Genomic DNA, 16,220 nt, shown 5'->3' with positions numbered 1-16,220 from the left:
TCATATCTAGTCTAGGACCGCTTTTATGTACGTCTAGGACCACTCTTATGTCATGATCATGGACCCCTTTTATGTCATGATCTTGGAACTCTTTTACGGCAAGTTGGTGAACCACTCATACGGACATGCCGTATAAGCGGTTCCAGAAGTATATATATAGGTCCTAAGAGTGGTTCCAAAGAGAGTCACATAGTTAGAGGTGAATTGTTCCGGTAAGCCACGAAGTGCTGCCGAAGTGCTGTAAAACATTGTAATCGAGTTCAATAGCAATACAACAGCAAGATTAAAGTGAATTCAGCTTAATGTGCACCGAATTATTAGTTTCCGCCTCTTAATTCGGATACGAACTTCTCTGAACGACTCAAACAGGTCGGTATTCGATCCTACAAGTGGTATCAGAGCTTCAGGAGGAGGAGTTTTATTGTAATTTGCTGGATTTCGTCACATTTTCTTCTTCTACACCTTCTTTCTTACGTCAGACCAAGATTTCACGGTCCGTTTTGGCTGATTTTTGGATATGTGGTGCGCGTATACATGATCTAAAACCCTACCAAGTTTCAGCTCGAAATTCCAAGCCGTTTTGGAGATATCGCGATTTTTCGGTTCGGTTTTTCGTCAAAAAGTCTGAACCGCTTATTCAAACAGTTGTGAACCGCTTTTTCGTCAAAGTTTTAGGATCGCTCGTGTGAAATTGTTCTGAATCGCTCATAAAGTTACCTCTTTGAACCGCTTTTGTGAACTTACATGTGAATCGCTCATGTGGAACACGTTGAACCGCTCATAGGGAAACTTTTTGAACCGCTTATGTGATCAACATCATGGATCGCTCATAGGGATTAAAAAAGGGGAGAGTTCGCTGATTAGTCAGTCTTTGGTCCGCTCTTTTGGTGGATGCATGACTCGCTTTTATGACATCAACATATATACGGGGTTCAATTAAAAATTACACCGCCCATAATAATCATAACATTGCCGCCCCCCACTAAATAAATGGCCAATGAGATTTAAGAACAGTGATTCATAATATGAATTTCATATGTCGGACATTTTAGAATCTTGCTTGTTGGATAAGGTGAATGGTCACGTGAATTAATTGCCGAACCATTAACACTTGTTGGTCAAATTAGCCCACTACACAACATTTATTTGTGATCCATGTGGATGTGCAGTTTATATTGAACCCTTGGATCGCTCAAATTGATTCTGTCTTTAACCGCTCGAATGAACCATGTGTGAACCGCTCGAACGAGTTGTGTGAGCCGCTCGAACGAATCTCGTGGACCGCTTATATAAACAACTTGTGGACCGCTCAAATTGATACAGTTTGGACCGCCCGAACGGATTGGGTTTGGATCGCTTATTTGGTTAGCCCGTTCAAACAGACATTGTTTGGGCCGCTTATTTGAATAGTTTGGGCCGTTTATTTGGAAATTGATTGGATCGTTTGAAAGACAGTTCGCTCGAGCAGACATTGTGTTTGATTGAAAAAAAATTGAAAATTGTTGTGAATTTGTGGACAATTTGAACAATGGATATGGAATTTTATAACGCTTTTGCTACCCCAACCTCGATTACTCAAAGTGCTTTGATAGAAAATGAAACCGGAACGTCTCAGAAGCCACCGGAACTCATGGATATTGATGATTACAACGTGTGGTCAGAACGATTCGGAAATTGGGTTGAAGCTTATCATCTTGATGCATGGGAACACACCGAGGAACCATATGTTAAACCAGTTAAAAATGGTGTGCAACTAACACTTCGAGAGATGAGTACAGATGAGAAAAAGAAGTATCGAGATGAGAAATTAATGGTCAGTCTACTTCAGCAAGCGATAAAAGAAGATATCTTGATTTTGCTTCAACACGATGGAACTGCATATTCGATTTGGACAGAATTGGAAGCAAAGTTTAAAGTGTGTGTAGCTGAGCACAATGACGAGAAGTTGGCTGAAGGATTTACTTGGAATAATTTCTGTACAGATCAAGACTTTATGGCCAAAAATACTTCTCATGCTTTCTTTGCTAATGCTTATGATTTAAAATGTGCAGAAAGATGCAGAAAAGTCATGGAAGCTGCTGAAGAGAGACGAAGAAAGATTCAAGAGGAGGCTGAAGAGGAAGAGAGATTGAAGGAAGAAGCGAAAGCTGAAAAATTGAGAAGAGCTCATTTTTTAAATTCAGGCAGGACAGTGAAAGAAGTTCCTGAATTTGAAATTAAAGTGGATGCTGAACCGGTCATAGTCCAAGAAAAGTGCATGAACTGTGATTCGCTGATTAAGCAGAACAATGAGTTGTTGCACAATATTCACAAGCTGAAAGAATCGTATGACACAATGAACAGAGAAATCAACAAGTATACAGATTCTGGTGGTGAACAAGCTGAAGCTATGAACACTTTGAAGATAGCATATCTAAGACAGCTTGATACGGCGAACTATAACATTAGGAAATGTGCAGATCTCGAGCTTGAGTTGGCAACACAAAAGATAGAAACTGAGAAAGTTAAGAAATTATTAGACAGTTACTCATGTTCTACTTTTGTTGTTGACAGGATTTATCCAGTTGTGAAAGATTTGAAGACTTTTGAAGAAGTGAAGATATTTGAAGAAGAAAAATCCGTGACAAAAGATGAAGAAAAATTGAAAACTTTTGGTAAGAAACCGAGTGTATCTTACAACAGATGTCCGCCCCCAGTCGAAAATGGATATTCACCTCGAAATCCAAATTCAGAAAGAGTCAATCAAGCGATCAATTTGAAATGGGAGTCTGGGTCGTCGGATAACTTACCAGAAAGTATTGATGTCACATATACGTCATCAGACACTGATCATGAGTCAAAGTTGATAAAAAGTATGGTCGATCAGGTGTTAGACACAGATGACAATGAAGAATCAAAACCGAAGTCTAAACCCGAGTCAAAGTCTGGGTCCAGTGCATCAAAGCAAACAGTCAAAAAGGACAAACGGGTTTATGATAAAGAATTTTTACTTTCAAAATCTAATTTGAATGATGAATCGGTCAAAGTGGCATATACTTTGAAAGGTTCTGACAAATTATATTCAGATGAAAGTTTTCCAATAAGAAGTGTCAGAATTGAAATGATTCAAAAGGTTTTCAAAATCACAGAAATTAATATTTCTGAAATAAAAGATTTTAATCTTAATGGAAAACCTAAACAATACACTTCAAGAGATCAACAAAGAATCAACAAGAAAATGGGTTACAATTGTGGTTATAGTTTCCAAAAGAAACCAAACCATGATCGTAATTACAAAAAGAAAGGTCTTGGTTTTGCTCCACAGAAAAACTATAAAAATGAAAAAGTTTATAAACCAAAAACAATGTTTGTTGCAGGAAAAACTACAGAAGCTGAAAAGGAGAAATCTTTCAGAAATCAGACAAATCAAGAATTCCTTGCTAAGAAGCAAGAGGGCATGAAGAAAGAAGACCCGAAAAAGGTTGAAAAGAGATCTTGTTTTCAGTGTAAAGCTGTGGGTCATGTTGCGAAAGATTGTCCAAAGACATTTCGACCAAAACAAGAAGTCTCAAGAAAAATGAAAGAAAAAGTTGTTGAGAAGACTGAACTGTCAACCCGGAAGTTCACAGGCTTTGAGAATTCGACTTATGAGAAAGGAGAATGTTCAAAGAGTGCTTCCAAAAGAATAGACAATTCTACAAATCAGAAATGGGTTGTAAAAGGTTCAGGTAACAAGTCTGGTGATGAATCTGATTCCATAAAATCAGAGGAGCCACGTGTTGAGAAAAAGATTGAAAAGAAAGTTCAGAAAGTGGACGATGTGAATTTTCCGCCACTAAGTGCTAAAAATTACAAATCTGAAATCGGAAAAGTTGACATTTCAAATCAGTTTTATTCTGACAAGAAGAAAATTGATGTTGAAAAAACTTTCAACGGAAATGTAAAACGCATCTTTGGAAAAATGGTCAGTGGTAAGGCCCAAAGCATTCAGGATTTTTATGCTTCCAAAGGATGGGTTTACAGGTCAGTTGAAAGAAACAATGAAAACGATGAGGTTACACCCAAGGAAGGTCAGGCTTGGGTGGATATATTTTTTCAAGAATGAAAACCTGACTTGCCGGAGATCCCAAGATGGTATTGCGGATCATGAATCGGCATCTTTCTAAATTTGTTTGTGAAGTTGCAGGACTTGCCGGAACTTCCAGGTTTGTAAGCGAGGAGTAGGAATCGGCATCTTGAGAATTCAACCTAAAGATGGTAAATTGGTTGAAAAACAGGTTTGAAGAGCTTGAATTGCTAAACTTACAATTGGTTAAATAGTTGTGATTGGTGTAGATCTTACAAGTGGTTAAATCAGGGTCATTAATTTGAACTTGATTTAATTATCATTCAAGAATTTGGTAAACAAAGTGATGATTTGAACCCCTTTTTACAAAAGGTAAAAACAACGAAACTTATTTTCCGGAAAAACCATTCTGATTAAAACAAACTTAAGTGTTTTGAAATCATTATGGGAAAATAGTTTGTTGTGAGGGGGAGTTCTGATTGTTTATGCCAAACGGATGGAGAATTAAAGTGTTTTGATATCAGTTGTCATGTTCTGTATAGTTTGTTTTCAATTTTCTTTAGATGTATTTGAATTTTAGGGGGAGTAAGAATTTTTAGAAAATCCAAAAACATCAGAAAATTTGAAAAAGCCAAAAACATGATAAAATCAAAATGAGTTTTGTTGCGAAAAAGAGGAAATGATAGTACATCAGTGAACTATCACGACATGCTAAAGAAATGTAAAGTTTAAATGTGATAAACAATCTTACTGCGGATGTGTCAGTAGATTTTCGCACATTTAGTAAATTGAAACGAGATATAAACCTAAATCAAACTTGCTTGATTCGTGGGTAACTATTCTTGGATATATGGGTAACCCCCGAAATCTTGTTTGAAAGGTCCCGTATTCTGAGATACTAGGTCTTTATACTCAGTGATATCTGGGGTATTATTCCGGGACTTCTGCTGTATGGAAATACTGACCTAGTCCCCGAATAATACTTTCTGCAAAAAGCTTTGAAATATAAGCGCCGCCCTCAGCAAACTGATTAAACAATAAAATTGGTAATCTTTGCTGTTGTAACAAAAGATCCTCTAAAGGGGACCCACCAAAAGTCGAAGCCGTCATCTCTCTGCGTATACGGAAGTATCGACCTGAGCTCTCACGGCCCTCGCACATTACCCCTTTACAGATATCATCTGTGGTATACACACCTGTAAGACTGAATATTTGGGATCTGGATACGGGAATATATTCAAGTGGAGTGATACACAATTAAGTTTAAGTCTTTAAAACATTAATATCGTATCTCGAATCGATTGAAATTTGTGTTGAAAATTTAAGTGGACAAACATACTGACAATCTAGGTAAATTGTTTAGAACTTATTATGTAATTAAGCTTAACGGTGTTAGTGATATGTTTCATAACTGATATGATCCTCTTGCACAAACTCACAAAAATAGTGTCTGTAAATATTTCATTTCTGCATTTATCTTTCATACAGAAAATTCAAAAAGATTTTTAGTGTGTTTTAGCATAAATTTTGAAAAATCAAAAGATTTTCGACAAATGATGTTGAGATACTGATTTTCGAAATTCAAAGTGCTAAACTTGAAGAACTGGTTTGGGGAGTGTTTGAGAGTTAAATGATGAAGTTGTTTTTGATAAAAACCAGTAATGTTCTTGAATGCAAAATCATTATTGCTGATTGGTTCTATATAGTTTTTAAAATTGTTGAAAAGTTTATCTTTATAGAAACTTATGGTTGGGTAGAGATTGTGCAGGTGTTAAAAAGCCAGGTTTCGATCTAGAACCTGATGAGAGCCTGTTAAAGATCTCAGAACCAGTGAAAGATTGACTTTCAGACTACGATCCCAGCTATATGAGAGGGGGAGTCTGACGACACCGAGTCAACATTCAAGAGAGAAGAGTTTGTTGATATTGAAGAGAACCAGGATTCTTGGAACGACAAATTTTTCAGAGGCAGATTGTCGACTGATGAAGATTGTAGATTGCAGACTGGAATGAAGACATTGATGAAGACTCCGTCAACATCCGAGGGGGAGTTTGTTAGTGCACCTACGTCTGCTGACTACGTCTTCCATCAAGTCTTGAAGCTGAACAGATCAGAAATGGCACGGAATCCTAGAAATAGTGATTTGTATAGGATTGTTTATGTTTACATGATCTAGGACCGCTTTTGTGTCATATCTAGTCTAGGACCGCTTTTATGTACGTCTAGGACCACTCTTATGTCATGATCATGGACCGCTTTTGTGTCATGATCTTGGACCCCTTTTACGTCAAGTTGTTGAACCACTCATACGGACATGACGTATAAGCGGTTCCAGAGGCATATATATAGGTCATAAGAGTGGTTCCAAACATATAGTTCCAAACACATAGTTAGAGGTGAATTGTTCCGGTAAGCCACGAAGTGCTGCCGAAGTGCTGTAAAACATTGTAATCGAGTTCAATAGCAATACAACAGCAAGATTAAAGTGAATTCAGCGTCAAGTGCACCGAATTATTAGTTTCCGCCTCTTAATTCGGATACGAACTTCTCTGAACGACTCAAACAGGTCGGTATTCGATCCTACAAATCTAGAAGTTATGCTTGTCAAATTGTTAAGAGGAGCATGATAAAAATCCTCGAAAACAAAGCATGTTGTTAAGGCGTAAACAACTCTCGGTAAGGGAGCAAAACACTATTGTTGGAAAACCCGGTAATGGGTAAAAATGGCCTAAAACATGAGACGACAACAATACAAGTTGTAGAACTTGTAAACAAATGGGTTGAATAAACAAAGAGCCGAATTATAGGCCAACTGCTCTTAAACTGAATTTTTAGGTAAATTGTGTTGATAAACGGGTCCGTAATTTAATTACGGTCGCGTGGGAAAACAAATTGCGTAAAACGGACTTGTATAGCGAAAGTTATGCAAGTTCTAAGTTTATATTGGTTAATTTTCGTAGCTGGGCAAGTGCAGCAAAAAGGAAACGAACATTCTGTGAAAAAGTGGGCGTCGCGCTACGGGATGCCAATATGGATTTATCGTCGCGTGCCGCGACGACTGTCGTGGGCCGCGTAGGATGCGGCTAACCCGTCGCGGGGCGCGACAGCCCCAAATCTCAGCAATTTTGTTCCGTTTTCATCGTTTGACATTAGAACTTGTTTATATGTATTCAAATACGGTCGAAACTAACATTTAACGTGGTTTTGGCATAGGTATAAGCACGAGCGACTCCGGATGAAGATCAAGCGACTATCAAGAACCGAACGCACTAAACCAAGCTTCCGCATTGATCTATTTTGTTTTAGTTAATATGTAAACTCTTGGATATTATGTTTTGAAGGTTTAAACATTAGGATGATGTCTAGTATATGTTGTTCCTGTACAATCGTAAACCCAACAAAAATTTTGTAAGCTCGCATTTTTGTGATAAATGTGTGTTAATATTATAAAATTTTGTTATTTTTAAGATGGGTCTTACAAGTTGGTAATCAGAGCTCAAGGTTGTCAATAAAGTTTGTTCGGTTCAAGCTTGATCAAGAATCCGGTAAGAGTTAATTGTTTTAAGTAGACTTAGTAAATATAGAAAGGAAACATGAATTGACATGCACGGAAAGAGTGTGTTAACACACTCAAACACGGGATGTGCATTAAACAAGAACGGTTAAAGCAAGTTACTGACTTGATTAAACCGAAGCAAGTAAATTATATGTTATAAATGAAATGTTTAAGGGTTGATGTAAACATTTCAGTTTTAAAGATGACGGATAAAGGTAACGACGATGCGGTGCCGAGAGTCACCGAGCAAATGAGTGAAGTGATTGCCGAGGAGGTTGGAAAGGCAACCGAAAATAGTTTGTCCGGTTTTATCGATAAGATCCAAAACACGGTACTATCGGTGGTGGATGAGAGAATCAAGAAATTGGAAGATAGTGCCAATTTAGCGAAGGAAAAGTCCGGAGGACGAAAGCCTTGTTCATACAAAGAGTTCATGGCGTGCAAACCCGCCAGTTTATAATGGGGAGGTTGACCCGATAGTATGCCAACGATGGCTAAGTGACATCGAGGGAGTGTTTGAAAGGACCCATTGTGATACAGATGACTACGTAGCCTATGGTACGGGTCAATTAAGGGGTCAAGCGAAAGACTGGTGGGATAACAAGAAGAAAGAAATTGGAAGTGAAACGGCTAAGGCTTTGACATGGGATGAATTTAAGACGCCTTTTCTTAAACATCATAGTCCCAAAGCGGTTATTAACCGAATCAAAGAAGAATTCATGCAGCTTAGACACAAGGGTGAGTCTATTGACAAAATCATAGGAATGTTTATGGATAAGATGAAGTTTTGTGATAAATTGGTGACAAATGAAGGACAAAAGATATATTACTATTATAACATGTTGAGTGCCGAGTATAGGGAGTTTATGACTCCTTCAAAGTATGAGACCCTTACCGAGATCATAAATGTTGCTCGGGAACGAGAGATTGAATTGAAAAAGTAGTTGAACGGGGTGAACGAAGGGCACATGATCTTAATCCAAGCCCTACTAAGAAAGCACGGACGAATGAAACAGTAAAATCTGCGGAAAGGGTCATAAGGGCGAGTGCCGCTTCAAGGATAAACCCTGCTGATACGCGGTTGAAAACCGGTGCTTGTTATTGTTTAACTTAACGTTTTTACGTAAGTTTTAGTTTCGAATAGCCTACTTTTAATCAAGAATATGTTTTGCAGGTTTGATGGAGTTTAAGGAGCTTTTCGGGAGCTTTACGGGTCATCGGGTCAAAAACCGGAGCACCGGGATGCGTTACGGATCAACCGGAAGTGCAAGGAGCGAAAAAAGGAAAGTTGGTTTTTAGGGGGCCGTCGGCGACGGGGTCCAGGCCGTCGGCGACGCCCCCTGGATAACCCCGTATGCTGAGTTTACCCGTGTCCAGTTGATTAGGCCGTCGGCCAAACATGAATTTTTGGGAGCCCGTCGGCGACGGGGTCAGACCCGTCGGCGACGGGTGTGGGATTTGAGAATCGCGAATTTTTGCTAATTGAGGGTCTATTCCGATTTCTATTGGTTTGAACTCATTGATTTCGGGAGTTACACAAGTTTTTGAGTTTGAAACTTAGTCTTGGAGCCATTATTCACCCATCATCTAATCTTCAATCAACCTACCATCCATCCAACAACCCGAATTCTCATCCGAATCAAAACCCTAGTTCATCACCATCACAATCATTCTTCCACTTTCAATCCATTCATCACCACCAACCATTCCAAACCCTAATCATTCAACCATCCATCTTCAAGCTCCAAGATGACCCAATTCAAGTCTCGTGCATCCGTTGATCGTGCCATTTACACCATGAGCGGCTAATTCCTCGGAGGTTTCACCCCGGTGTAGGTTAATTGTAAGTCTAGGGTTTGAACAATGATTTAGTTTGGTTTTGTGATAACTTGATTTGTATTTGAATTGATTGACAATTGTCTTGCATTTGAACTATATTTGTGAATTGTCGAGTGAGTTATGAAATTTGACTTTGCGAAATAAGTTTGTGCAATTATGCCTTGTCATTCAAAAGGTTTTACTTGTCCGAAGTAACGAAGTGCATTGTAGTCCGTGTATGCGTTGATAACAATTGGCACCTAAGCTTTGATGATAGAAATCCGTTAATAACATATTCAAGTGAATTAAATCTAAAACTTGTAAGAACCCTAGGATTGCAATAACCGAACCGGGTGTGAACCTTGTTTTCTCTATCTTGTCAAAACCTTATTTACATTATTGCAATTGCTTGTTTTTAGTAGTTATAATTTATATCTTCCAATCAAACAAAAACGCAAAAACATATCTTAGCAAGCTTCATAAAAGTGACATTTTCTACATTTCATTCAAAGTCCATTCGCAAACCACATACTCTTTGTGGTTCGACCCCTTGTTACCACTAGCTATTTGTTAAGGGTAATTAGGGTATATAAATATTATCTTTGACCGGAGCGCGACTCTCCGATCAAATTTTGGCGATTTCTCAAACCCGGATGGTAAGTGTTGGAATTCATGTCGTATTGCTTCCGATCCCCATACACTTGATTTACCTCTTCGGTGTAGTCACTCGATCCCGTTGGGCATTGCTTGGTGCTATGTCCAATATCACCACAATCTTCACACACTTCAAATTGAACCGCGTTCACCTCTTTCTTTTTCTTCAATTGAGCTATTTCCCGCTCTAAGGTGGAAATCCTATCCTTGGAATCGAGATCAGGAAGTGATCGGGAAACCGGATGCCTTTTTGCTCTATCGGCCGATAAAAAAAACCTTTCTAAACCATCCAAACATTACTAAAACGTGATTTTAACCCTATATTCAACCTCCTTTCACCACAACCTCACAAATTCACTGCACCTTCTCTCTTCTAACACCCATATCTTCCTCAACTCACTTCATCTTCCTCAAGTTTCTCCAAACCCTAGCAACTTTCAAGCTTCCATAACTCTCTCAATTCTCCATCAAATACACTGATTTTTGGGTCCATCTTGAGTAATTTTTCAAGACGAACAAAACCCCCAACACGGTTTTCATCAATTCTTGCTATTGTGCGAGAGTTCTGGGCGTGTTCTTTAGGGTTTTTGAAGGGGTGTTCATCAAATTGCTTGTTTGCCATCTTTTCTTAGTTCTTCTTGTCTAACAACATCAAAGGTATGGATTTTTCTTAGAATTATGCTTGATTATCATATATTAGTGTTTTTCTTCCGAAATTTTAAACTTGTTGGTTTAAGAGTAGGTTGTTTAGACAATGTATGTTGTGCTAGCATGATTTTGAGCAAGATTAGTTGTTTTGAATGGAATTTGAGTATGTCATAACCATAGTGAAGTGATTACACTGTTATGAACATGATTGAGCATGAAGATGATGTTGAATGTTTGTTGAAATTATATGAGATTGTAAGATTAACAAAAGATTAATAAGTTTATGACAAAGTGAGCGACTTTGGAAGTTTAAAGAGGCGATTTTGCATATACTTGTTAATTAAATTAAATTATCAACATCGTACCTCATGTTCAAAGTTTGGGAGTTAATGAAGGTTGAATCTATATTGATGTTTTGCTTGTTTGTGATTGTAGTCATGGCGGGAAGCAAGAGACAAAAGACTACCGGTCAAGCTTCATCATCCGGGATTGGGTCTTCTTCCGGTTTAATACCGAAGAAGTGGGAGCAACTGAGCTCTGTTGAGGAAAATGATCCAAGATTATACCGACAAGATTGGGAATGGGCAAAGTTCAGGGATAGTCAAAATGCCAGAATTTGGGATGACGAGAAGAACAAACAGTTGTCGAGCTACCAAGATAGAAAGTTGGAAGCTAAGTTGTGGAAATGGAAGATGACAAACGGGGTGAACACGTCGGTTCCAACAAGAGTGATATGTGAACGGACCGTGAATGTAGAAGAATTCCGGAAAATCGGGATTGTACAAATGTTTGAGAGGTTGGGATGGGAGAGCGTTTTGGATTGGTGTGAAGACAATACTCACCGGATTTACTTGTCGGAAGTATGTGAGTGGTTGTCCACTTTGAAGCTTGTAAACAAGAATGAATCCCCTTCGCAATGGAAGTTAGTGGGGAAGACATCTCGAGGAAACATGACGATGTCTTTCGAAACTATGAATCGTATTGCTGGGTTTGACTCTTTGGGGGTACAAGCCTATGATTACCCATCCATTGAGAATTTTTTGGATAATCATTTGAACATCAACGATACGGATCAATTGATAGATGTTATTTTGCCAACCCACCCAGGGGGTGACATGAAACGGAAGCATATGTCGCTCGAGGGAAAGATCCTTCAAGGGATCTCGGTTGAAAACATTTTAGCAAGATTTGGTGATCGTGGGGGTGTGAGAGTAAGTGATTGCAGGGTGGTGCATGCATTATTGTATGGGACCCCGACACTGTCGTGGAGGCACATAGTCATGATGAACACATGGGCTACCAGGGAGTCATCCCAGAGGCGGTTTATTCCGTATGCACTCCTCATTAGTGTCATGCTTGTGCAGCAGAATTACTTACCCTCGGAAGCATTATGGGTCTCTAAGCCAGTGGAGGAATTTAACTGGGGTTACATGAAGAAAAATTGGAGGATAGAGGTCAAGTTTTCGGGAAATAGGTATGTGGTGACCGATGATTTGGGAAACAAGTTTGAGGTTCGTACTTCTGGGGCACCACCCGTGCGGGAAGAAGATGTGGAGATGGAGGAAGAAGAGGAGCAGGAAGCTGAACCTTCCGGGGCACAAGGACCGAGGCAACGATACATGCGGCCACACAGAGAGATTAACGCAGAAGTGGCAGGTTTTGTGACTCGGAGACGTGTGCCCTCTTACAAAAATTTTGATAGGGGGCAACAGGAGATATATGATAATGTCTCCGCGTGTATAGGAGAAGGTCGGGAATACAATCAAAGGAGAGAAGCTTGGCAAGGGTCTTACGGAGCTTCAATGCAAGAATACTGGGACGCTCAAGGAGCCCAACGTGAAAGAATGAATAAGTTCATGGAAGAGCAAGAACTGTTCCAAGCCATGCAAAGATCACACATGGAACAGTTAGCAAAGCAACAGGAGGATGAAGCAGCCCGAAGGCGGGCATGGGAAGAAGCAGAAGCGGCGCGTCGACAACAAGAAGAAGAATTGAACCGCCGCCGTTGGAGTGCCATGTACGTCTCTCAACAGATGGCGCTTAATAACGCCAAAGTGTTGCATGATCAGGAGCGACACCATAGAGACTACCAAGCCGGCCTCCCCTACGCCGAGCACTCGGGGTGGACAAATTACTCCGATCTTCCCTATCCTCAAGGCCCATCCGACCCGACTCCGCATTGGCCCGAAGCGGTAGGGTCTAGCTTCGTTCCAATCCCGTACCAACCACCGCCCCAAGGGGAGCAAAGCCCCTTAGATAACCATAGGGAGATGTTCGAGGCCCTCACTGGTTATCCATACCAACCCAACCCGCCCATGGATCCAAACGAGCGATATCAGCGGTAGAGGTATGGTATGTTTTATGTTGTTGTATATTATTTTCCGTTATTTCTTTTTGTTTTTATTTAATTATTGCCTAGTTAAATGAACTTTGTGGGTGTGTTCCCTATATAACCCTCACGAGACCGTCTCGTCCTCCCGAGCTATCGGGAGGTTTAAAGGGCTTGCGTGCATATGCTAAATGCCGTCGTGATTCCTACGAAAGTGAGTTAGGTTTATTGTTGTTGTAAAATATTTTCCACATAAAGTCAAAGGTAAAATAATATATGGCTTGGTAATAATTTCATAAAAGTGGTAGAACTAGGTAACTAACAAATTTTGATGGTTGTGAGAAGCATGCTTCTACACAAGGGTTAAGATTTGTAGGTACATTATGTTCGTGAGACGACCGCTTTGTTGAAAAGATGAAGAGCACACGAGGAACTAGCGAAAAACCAGGTGCATACGTTTCTTTTTATCTTTGATTTTTAGTTAGCAAATAAGTGGATTGTAAATTGTATTTTATTTTCCGGGGTGTAATTTTGGGGAGGTTAGCCGTGTCACATTCCTTGTGCGTTTTAAAACTCTAGTTCTTACACATTGAGGACAATATGTACCTCAAGTGTGGGGATGGGGGAGTAGTAAAAATTTTCGATTTTGACCCGTTCATTTAAATACTACACATTGAGGACAATGTTTACCTCGAGTGTGGGGATGGGGGAAAATTTCAAAAATTTTTCAAAAATGTCTTGTTTTCAAAGCAATCTCAAAAGCACAAGTAACTAAGTCAACGAGGGATGTCACAAGCCATTTGGTCTTTTGTCACGGTCAAGTTCAAATTAATAAGCATATCGGGTATTTAGCGGGTGGTTATTTGAGAATAATTCGCCCAAGGAACTAGCAATGTATGCATATCACATATCATACCCTTATACGTGAGGTTTGAGCCCTTTATACATCATAGATGCACATTCACATGTTTCTTTGTTTGAGTGGGCCATTAGTCGCGTATTGTAGAACTTGCAACTTTTGATACATTTGAGACTATAGACCAAATACAAGCACGAGAATGATTAAGGCATTAGGTAAACCTTTTCCGTTTAAACCGTTTATCTATCCTTACCCAAACAAGTCCCCTAGTCGCCCAATTTGAGCCTAAACCTTTCGTTCGATCACCCACTTAGCCCATAACCATAAGCCTTTTCTTTTTAAACCCGTGTGATGAAAATTCGATTATAGGAACTTAAGTTTGTATAGTTGTGATTCATTTGTAAAAAAAAAAAAAACAATTCAGAAAATGTTGCGAAAAAGAATGAAAAAGCAGTGAGAAAAACACAAAAAGATGTGCTAGTAGTTTGTTGAATAAAAGGCGAAAGTTGTTGCCTCATAGTTGATGTTTATATTTAGTCTTGTTAGTTTAGTGGTTTGTAATAAAAATCGAATTCTTCATCACCATAGCCACTTAAAAATATCCTATTCCTACCCTTCGCCTAGCCCCGTTACAACCCCTCAAAGACCTTTTGACTTGTGCTTAGTATTTGTGTTCGATAGTGGAGAATGATTGAGTTGCAAGCCTATGCGGGTACGTGTTCTATTTGGTTTTGAGCGATTAATTGTTGAAAAGCTAATACATTACACATGTTAACAAACTTTAAGCCGAGTGGAGAGCATATTGTGAGGGATATGCATGATTTGTTAGTTTTACGGGCGGGTTAATCTTGGGTAACCATTTGTGTATCTAAAGCACGTCACCGCTAAATACATTGAATATTGTAAAGAGTTTGAACTTTTGTATGACATTAGACCTTAACCTTTGTCTCGGGAATGGGATGTATATTCATTGTTTGACCCACGTGAAAGTGAAAAACAGATTTGCTTGAGGGCAAGCAAAAGACAAGTGTGGGGATGTGATACGCGGTTGAAAACCGGTGCTTGTTATTGTTTAACTTAACGTTTTTACGTAAGTTTTAGTTTCGAATAGCCTACTTTTAATCAAGAATACGTTTTGCAGGTTTGATGGAGTTTAAGGAGCTTTTCGGGAGCTTTACGGGTCATCGGGTCGAAAACCGGAGCACCGGGATGCGTTACGGATCAACCGGAAGTGCCAGGAGCGAAAAATGGAAAGTTGGTTTTTAGGGGGCCGTCGGCGACGGGGTCCAGGCCGTCGGCGACGCCCCCTGGATAACCCCGTATGCTGAGTTTACCCGTATCCAGTTGATTAGGCCGTCGGCCAAACATGAATTTTTGGGAGCCCGTCGGCGACGGGGTCAGACCCGTCGGCGACGGGTGTGGGATTTGAGAATCACGAATTTTTGCTAATTGAGGGTCTATTCCGATTTCTATTGGTTTGAACTCATTGATTTCGGGAGTTACACAAGTTTTTGAGTTTGAAACTTAGTCTTGGAGCCATTATTCATCCATCATCTCATCTTCAATCAACCTACCATCCATCCAACAACCCGAATTCTCATCCGAATCAAAACCCTAGTTCATCACCATCACAATCATTCTTCCACTTTCAATCCATTCATCACCACCAACCATTCCAAACCCTAATCATTCAACCATCCATCTTCAAGCTCCAAGATGACCCAATTCAAGTCTCGTGCATCCGTTGATCGTGCCATTTACACCATGAGCGGCTAATTCCTCGGAGGTTTCACCCCGGTGTAGGTTAATTGTAAGTCTAGGGTTTGAACAATGATTTAGTTTGGTTTTGTGACAACTTGATTTGTATTTGAATTGATTGACAATTGTCTTGCATTTGAACTATATTTGTGAATTGTCGAGTGAGTTATGAAATTTGACTTTGCGAAATAAGTTTGTGCAATTATGCCTTGTCATTCAAAAGGTTTTACTTGTCCGAAGTAACGAAGTGCATTGTAGTCCGTGTATGCGTTGATAACAATTGGCACCTAAGCTTTGATGATAGAAATCCGTTAATAACATATTCAAGTGAATTAAATCTAAAACTTGTAAGAACCCTAGGATTGCAATAACCGAACCGGGTGTGAACCTTGTTTTCTCTATCTTGTCAAAACCTTATTTACATTATTGCAATTGCTTTTTTTGTAGTTATAATTTATATCTTCCAATCAAACAAAAACGCAAAAACATATCTTAGCAAGCTTCATAAAAGTGACATTTTCTACATTTCATTCAAAGTCCATTCGCAAACCAC

Source organism: Helianthus annuus, chromosome 1, assembly GCF_002127325.2.
Source record: "Helianthus annuus cultivar XRQ/B chromosome 1, HanXRQr2.0-SUNRISE, whole genome shotgun sequence".
In the NCBI taxonomy this organism is placed as follows: Eukaryota; Viridiplantae; Streptophyta; class Magnoliopsida; order Asterales; family Asteraceae; genus Helianthus; species Helianthus annuus.
Note: the sequence above shows the minus strand (reverse complement) of the source record.